Here is an 8205-nt window from a genome sequence, read left to right as displayed (position 1 = left end):
CTGGACTTCTCTTATTTTATGACTTGTACTTTTACCATTTGAATTGCATGGGGTTTCCTTTTGCTTCAACTTTTACAATTTGAATTTCTGTCATGATCAATATTTTTAATTAAACCAATTTTCCTTTGTAGAACGGACCATCATTTTTGTTTGTACGGATCAGTTGTAGAACTTGGACGTCAACGTCACAGAATTACTCTTTGGACGGATCACCTTCTCCCATCTGGACTGGCCACAAAACTTGCATCAGGAAACACACAAAAACAAGGACGATTACAACAAGATCGACCAGAATGTACGAACCATACCTTTTTTAGCTGAATAAATACTATACACAGAACAAGCAGAACTTATTAAACAAGATGTTTTTGAAGTTTCTCACATTAACACTTTTTATAATACAAAACCGAATGGTTCACTATTACCTCCTCTCTTTAAAGTATTACAAACTGATGAACTAAAATAAAATGGTGAGCACAGTGCATTTTTGTACCATAGTTGGTAATAGGGGCACTCCAAGTGAATTATATAAAAGGTAAGTAATTATAGAGTTTGTAGTACCATCACAATCAAAGTTCATACTGACATAAGCTCTGGTCGTGCTCCGGCCAGAAAAAGATACATAAGTAAACTGCGGCCAAAGTATTACAAACTGACAAACATAATTAGCCACCTCGCTAGAACAGAGCATCTCAAAAGCCTCTACTCCGGTTGCTTTTCCTTGTGCAGGAGGCTGTTGACGGAGCACGCAGTGATGCAGGTGGCCATGGTAGCGACACGGGCAGTGACGCAGGTCTCCAAACTGATGGTCGCGACGAACTCGGGCACCCTGAAGCCACGGGGTTGGACTGAGCATGGCGCTGAAGTTGAGTAGAACATTTAGGAATTAGGATAATTAGGAAACAACAAACATGTGAAGAAACCGTGCAGTGAAATGAGTTATAGAAGACAGTATGCATTAGACCTTGCTGATTTCTCAACTGAAGTTGTTTACTGAACAGCTGCCATATTTGACTGAGCTACCCTGAAGTTACTGGAATGGACAAAAGCCTTAATCAGAATCTCACCAATGTTTGACACTAAAATGAATTTCTGAAAACTTACCCAGTCCAGTTAGCTGCTGACTTGAGAAGAGCCATCCTTTTTGCATTGAAGAGCTGTTGTGATGTACTGAGCAATTGCTTTTTCTAAACTTACAAAATTATGTCCGATAACTCCGCCTATGTTGTCTCAACATAGCCGGTCCCAAGCCCGGGTAAAGAAGGAGGGTTGTGATAGGCTTGGCGAGCCAACGTAAAAATTCAGCCACTCTTATGGAGATGAAACCCAAAAGATTTTTGTTGGGGCGTAACCCTCTCAGCGACGCGCCACATCGGAACCCGGGTGTGGTGGAAAGTGGGCAAGGGCCGGGCCGTCACCCCCCAAGTGGCGCGCCATATCTTGATCCGAATACGATGGCAAGTGAGCGAGGATCGGGTCGTCGCATCCTTAGTGGCGCGCTACATCGGCGCCCGGGTGTATTGGAAAATGAGCAAGGGTCTTCGCATTTGACTCGACGGGTGCGAAGGGTAAGGAAGCTAGCCGAGCCTAGGAGGATTCGCTTAGGTAGCTGGAACATAGGGTCTCTGACAGGGAAGCTTCGGGAGCTAGTTGATTCAGCGGTGAGGAGAGGTGTTGATATCCTTTGCGTCCAAGAAACCAAATGGAGAGGACAGAAGGCGAAGGAGGTGGAGGATACCGGCTTCAAGCTGTGATACACGGGGACGGCTGCAAACAGAAATGGCGTAGGCATCTTGATCAATAAGAGCCTCAAGTATGGAGTGGTAGACGTCAAGAGACGTGGGGACCGGATTATCTTGGTCAAGCTGGTAGTTGAGGACTTGGTTCTCAATGTTATCAGCGCGTATGCCCCGCAAGTAGGCCACAATGAGAACACCAAGAGGAAGTTAGCTATGGACAAGGGTGCGTGGAAGCTTACTATCCATGTGCCAGAGCCATGAGTTGATTGCGAGATCTTATGGGTTTCACCTCTAGCCTACCCCAACTTGTTTGGAACTAAAGGCTTTGGAACTAAAGGCAAGTAGGCCACAATGAGAACTAATATGGATGTGTGAACCTTCCAAAATTAAATCCAAAAATGTACACACTGTTTCCTGTGTGACGTAGGGTTGTACTGACACACTCAGCATCAGGGAATTTCCAACTTGCACAAGATCAAACTGCATCCGTTCTCAGCATTAAGTTTTGGAAATTTCCCAAAACGAAATCGACAATGAACGGACACCAGCAGCAACCTGTACTAGACAAGATGAACTTTGCTTTTTTCATACAATGAACTGAAAGGCGCTGCAATTTTTCTAAACTTCCTTGATATGAACCTGTAGCCATATGCAAGTCTTGTTGTAGGAGAAAAAAGCCGGAGTAGCGTTGTAATGAACTGACATCTCCATAATAGAATAATTGCACACACAGACCAGCGAATGCATGAAATGCCCATGGAGCTTGGGATCAACGGTGGAATTCCCAAAAACAAAATCTGCAATCAATGACAGCAGTAATATATACTCCCTCTGTAAACTAATATAAGAGTGTTTAGATAACTAAAGTAATGATCTAAACGCTCTTATATTAGTTTACGGAGGGAGTACTAGACAAGATGAACTTTACAAAAGGTAGCACATGAACAAAAGTTTAGTACTAGTAAGCTACAATTAGCCAAGTTCAGTACAATTAACCGAAGGTAACCGGAACTTAAATATAGATGCAAGTTCCAACTTTTTTCGTGAAGATGTGGATGAGATGTAACCCAAACCAATAGGTGATTTGCGAACTTATGAGAAATAATTCTGTTAAACACCCAGCTTCAGTACAATCATCTATGAAAAGTTATCTAGCTCCAAATTATGACCTTGAAGAATAATTCTCATAAGCATTAGAACAAGCACGTAGAAGAGTGCTGAGGGCACACATGATTTTGGGGGTATTTCCTCAAGCTTCTACACTTCTTTTAAGTAGACAAAAATGATGAAAGGAAACACACTTTGTAAGATGTACTGAAAAAGCCTAAAAAGGAGTAGTGAAATGTTTTGAAGCTCCAGGAAGCCTCTCGACGAACTGAAACTTCGTGTATCCCAGGAGGTTAACCTGCAGAGGAGCACGAACTAGAACATTAAGCATCAACTTCTACAACTTATATACACAGGAAAAATGAATTTCTACATCTTGTTTTGAACTTCTAGTAATCGATCAAGTAGTCATAAAACCAAACAAGGGTGATGGGAGTTGAACCAGATCCCTCAGCCTCATCTCTAAACATTACCCTTTAATCTTCCTGAACTGAATTCCTCTCATCTATGTTCTTTAACTCTTTTTGTTTATGTAGCACGAACCAGCAGCAGCCTGGACGATGGTCGGTGCGTCGAGGTCAGCACGAGACAGCAGTGGCGCTTGAGGAGCAGAGGAAGAGCGACAATACAAACAAGTGCAGCTCAACGAGCCTTTTTCTTACGATGCTTGTGGTCGTCGTGAGCACGCAGCAAGTAGGATCAGGCTCTCGGTGGCGCGGGCATAGGATGCCCGTTAGAGAAAGATTACTTGCTGAAGGCCACCATATTTTCCTACAGTAAGACATAGGAAAGATAATATATAAAGCCCATTACAGAAAGAATCAGCAGTCCAGTTTAAAAAAAAAACATTTTACTAGAACTGAAAGCAATGATTTTTTCATACTTCTGGGTGAGGACATGGTGCTCTAATCCATTTTGTCATATCTAAACCTCCATTTTTTTGGTGACCAAAACTGATGCATAACAGCACAAGTGAAGAATTGTTCGTAGGCATAAAAACAAATACGTAGAGTGCACATATGATATTTCAGGATTTCATCAATACATTAAAGTTTATGAACTGAAAAGAACGGAAAAGGTGAACTGAAAATCAAATAAAAGTTGTATCCTATATAGTTCAAGGTCAAAAGAACAACACAGGGAACGGTGGGCCGGGACGTGTGCACCTGCTGGGGTAGGGGACGCATACGGGAGCCCAAGGTGCAGGCGGAAGGTGGCTCGACACAGTCGGCCAGGGAGCTGCGACGGTGAACGGCCTGGGGCGGCCGGGTTGGACTGCTGATCGCAGCGGCGGCGAACCCAACGGCCTGGCCACACCGGGATGACTAGCAACCAGAAGGAGGTGAAGGGGCGTGTCCACGACGGAGAGATTGAACGGCCTGTAGTTGCAGCGTTGAACTTCCTGTACACGGCGGTGGAGCGATAGCAGCTCAAGGACCAGGACAACATGTAGTTTAAGAATTACAGATTGTAGTCAGCTATAGGATGTTTATGGGACCATGTTTTAGCTATGAGAGAGCAACAACATCACATCATGAGAGAGAGGATGCAGCATCAACAATTCAGTTGAAAGATCAGAGCAGAGCAGAAGTAAATATGTTGTGAGGAGATGAACTGACCAGGATTTAAATTAACTCTCACTAGCAGTAATTTTTGTACTTCACATGTAGTACTACATGGACTTGCTGTAAAATACATGGACCATGTAGTAATTTTGAAGTTAATTATATGATCAACTCAGGGAGCTCAAGTTGTACTGAAAGCTCAAGTTGGACAGAAACTCACTCGATAACTGAAACTCCTAGGGTGAGGGGTGGGATCCAGGGTGCTGCTGGCAATGAACGGCCTGGGGTGGTGGCGTTGAACGGCCTGGAGTGGTGGCTGTGAACGGCCAGGGTGCTCCGGCGGCAGAGCCCCACCGGGAGATGGCGATGCAAGCAGGAGGTAGGGAAGCAGTGGTGCCAGTGGTCGGGGTCGTCCAATGCTAATGGCACAACAGTACAGGAAGTTGATTCATCACCCATCCACAATTTTTTTTCCTTTTTGGAATCCATTGAACTGAAAAAAGCTATAGTGTGAGCTGAAAGTATGAAAACAACATATCTCTGAAAGAATAAAGAATTAGCTTTAACATATCTATGAAAGAATACACCTCTGAGGAACTAGCTTTGAACATATCTCTGAAAGAATAGAGCGCATGCAAAGTTCAAGGAAAGAATAAGCAAAATGGCACACTAGTACGCAGTAGTACGAGTCCAGTCTTGTACGTGCTAGTATTAGATTTGAATAGTAGCTAGAATTGAAGTTCAGGTAACCATGGCACACACATCATACAGTTTCAGTCATGTACGCACACACTGTAATAGTAGCTGCAATTAAAGTTCAAATAACCACGGTGCCCATAACAGAACAAGAATCAGGCTAGCAGCTAGGCAAGCAAGCTTCATCGGCATGAATACACATCAGCGGCAAGCTAGAACACGCTAGTAGGCTGCAGAAGTCTCCTTGTAATTTTTCAAACAGAAGTGCTTCAGTTCTGTTCAGTAGTAATGCATGGAAAAAGAAAAGCAATGGAATAAACTATAACCGAGCCAAATATGTAATTTCAACAAACTAGACCTCGTTGCTTGACTTCAGTAGTAATACACGATCATCAGTTCAATATAAACAAACTGATGTTAACATCGCCAATATGCTGTCCGTCCAACCTCCCTCGGGCTGCAGTTCCAATAGAAAACAAATTAGTAAGATAAAGAGCATTAGAGAGGAAAGAGATAGAACCGCCGCTGGTTTTCTTGTTGAACCGCAGCTGAAGAAACCCCTACAGGCTACTGGTCGTAATGAAGAGAAAAAGGAGATGAGGTTGCGTGGCGGCGGCGCTGAATGTGAAGGAGCTTGGGGATCTATCGTGTGATGCGCGGCTGGTCACCGGAGCGAGCGTCGGGCGAGCGAGTAGGGTCGCCGGAGGGGAGCGGGGATCCAAGGACCAGGGGTGCCATGCGTGAAGACGGGCAGATCTCCCGTCATCTTCCTCGTCGTCGCTGGGAGGCGGAGAGCCGCGCTAGAAACAGGCGGTGGCGGGAATCGCAGGAGATGGCGCGCGGTGCTCGGAGGGATCTGGGTTGGTGGCGGAGGGAGGTGGCGAGAGGCGCGGCGGCGATGGAGGGAGGAGGCCCGAGATGGGAGTCACCGGGGCTGAGGCGCGCCAGGGCTAGGGTCGCCGGGGATGGGGGCGCCGGGGCTGAGGCGTGCCGGGGTTGGGGTCGCCGGGAAGGGCGGCACTGGGCTGGGATGCGCCGGGGTGGGTCGCCGGGGTTGGAGATGGTTGGGGGCGGCCGGAAGGTTAGGAGCGCGTCGGGGGCCTTATAGGGCCGAGGGATAATAGAATATTAATCTGTTACGCTTAGGCTTCAAATGTGTACTTGTTACTTAAACCAATGATTAAAATGTGACATTAAATACGACTAGTAAGTAGTACAGTAGCAGTATTAGTATATGTCGATCAAATTATTCATCATGTCCACACATTGAATTGATGTGACAACACGCTGCGCGTAAGGTGATACCAGAACCCCGGGTGCGTGTTCGGGTATTCTGAACTTCAGATTTGGAGTACCACTTATCTGTCGAAAATTTTCATCATCCACTTAAAACAGTCGATTGATCATACATTGAGTACCATATAACTGGAATTAATCCATGCAAGTCGAAGAAGGATTGGCTGGTGCTGCCGGCTAGCGTCAAGTTCGATCCCACGGATCAGGAGCTAATCGAGCACCTTGAGGCCTAAGCAAGCATTTCTTCCAGCGCAATTTCAGGGCATTCAAAAGGGGCATATGGACGCGTCATAAGATACAGTCGGAGTGCGGCATGCACACGATGTGGCACAACACCAGCGATACCTTGCCGGTGATGGTCAACGGCCGGCAGACGGGCAGCAAAAAGGTTCTGGTGCTGCACACCAACAAGAACTTCGATCAGCAGAGGACTAATTGGGTGATGCACCAGTACCACCTCGGGGACCTGGAGCAAGAGAAGGAGCGGGAGCTGGTCCTCTGCAAGATTTTCTACCAGACAAACACTAGGACCAGGACTAAAAAGATTATAAATTAATTTGGTATTGGTACTTGTACTACCTTATCGTCCGCAAGTTGATATTGTTGTTAACGATCTTTTGGTATGAACTTGGCATTTGCTTCCAACCATCATGCCGAGGATCGACGTGGATATAAAGCTGAATCATTTGTTTCGAAACGAATTTTCAGGCACCTGATTTTTATTTGATGGGTAGCATAAGCACCTGCCATTCGAATTCTCAGTTCTTCAAATTTTTCGAAACAAGTGCATGCTCTTATTATCACGATGAAAAAACAATATCCCTGCTGCATCTCAGTTATTAGTCTGCACTTGCAAAATTCTCTCGTTTATTGAGCACGTATATTGTTTTTTCAGGTCGAGCAAGTTTCAACTGGGTTGTAGACTGCCCAGGCTTGGTTTTATTTTTAACAGGCTCAGCCCATGATGACAATGGGGCACAAAGATCCAGTAGATATCTACTGGCCTCTGGCCCGCCAGCGTTAGTTATATTTTGTCTTACAATATTCGCATGCACTTTTTTTACTGAATCAAACACACAACCCAGTTCTATTTTCCTCTTGAAACGCATGTCCTACATCCGTTTTCTAATCTCTACCTATAGTTTTATTAGTTCATATACACGTATCGTTATATTGAAAATACATAAAATTCACTTTTCATATTTACATCCTTATTTTGTAGTTGTTTTCCCTCCCAGCGCTGGTTTTTTACCACTGGTTTTCCCTTAAACCAACTCAATTGTCCCACGTCTTATTTGCTTACAAAAACAAAATAATTTTTTGGCAAATCAATAAGTTCTTAAAAATGTTTATCATTTCGGGATAACAAAAGTTTGGACTCCACCGAAATATGCAAAATAAGGTTGAACTTTTTGACCGTGGTCCTGGGCAGAAAATGGGTTGTAATAAATTACTTAAGAATTAGCAAATGGGTTGCAAATTATTAAAAAATAGCAAATGGGCTCTATGTTGTCTGCCACAGATTTGGAGGCTGACTTGTGGGCCTACTAAGTTCATGCGTACACAAGGTTTATCAAAAAAGAAACTTAGTCAACATCGACTCTACCAGGGTCAGACCGTTAGATGTCAATCTAACGACAATCGTGCTTTTTCAGTCTCTGATCTTACTGCCCCAGCCGCCTAAACCAGCGCTGTCGGAACCGCCTGCTCCCGCCTCCCGTGGCCGGCTGTGCTGCCGGGTAAGCCTCACGGCCCCATCATATACTCGCATCCCTGGCCTGTCTATCCCTCTACTCACCCAC

The 8205-nt window shown here is 44.9% G+C and overlaps 1 long non-coding RNA gene across 11 annotated transcripts; it reads right to left on the bottom strand.

Moving 5' to 3' along the window:
• Window positions 1-350: 350 nt before the first annotated feature.
• Window positions 351-6240, bottom strand: LOC125549107. 11 transcript variants are annotated; one of them, XR_007301265.1, is made up of 10 exons: window positions 5466-6222; window positions 4632-4904; window positions 4466-4531; window positions 3730-4248; window positions 3509-3617; window positions 3320-3399; window positions 3041-3144; window positions 1105-2536; window positions 965-1033; window positions 351-860 (listed from the first exon to the last, which is right to left on the bottom strand). It is a non-coding gene; the product is annotated as an uncharacterized LOC125549107 (long non-coding RNA). The 11 variants fall into 11 exon arrangements; XR_007301257.1 differs by having other exon boundaries at window positions 4013-4248; window positions 5466-6221; XR_007301266.1 differs by having other exon boundaries at window positions 3320-4248; window positions 5466-5564; window positions 6037-6240.
• Between the last annotated feature and the right edge of the window lie 1965 nt (window positions 6241-8205).

The sequence above is a fragment of the Triticum urartu genome, chromosome 1 (assembly GCF_003073215.2).
Source record: "Triticum urartu cultivar G1812 chromosome 1, Tu2.1, whole genome shotgun sequence".
Taxonomy (NCBI): Eukaryota; Viridiplantae; Streptophyta; class Magnoliopsida; order Poales; family Poaceae; genus Triticum; species Triticum urartu.
Note: the sequence above shows the minus strand (reverse complement) of the source record. Positions and strands in the feature narration are given on the sequence as shown.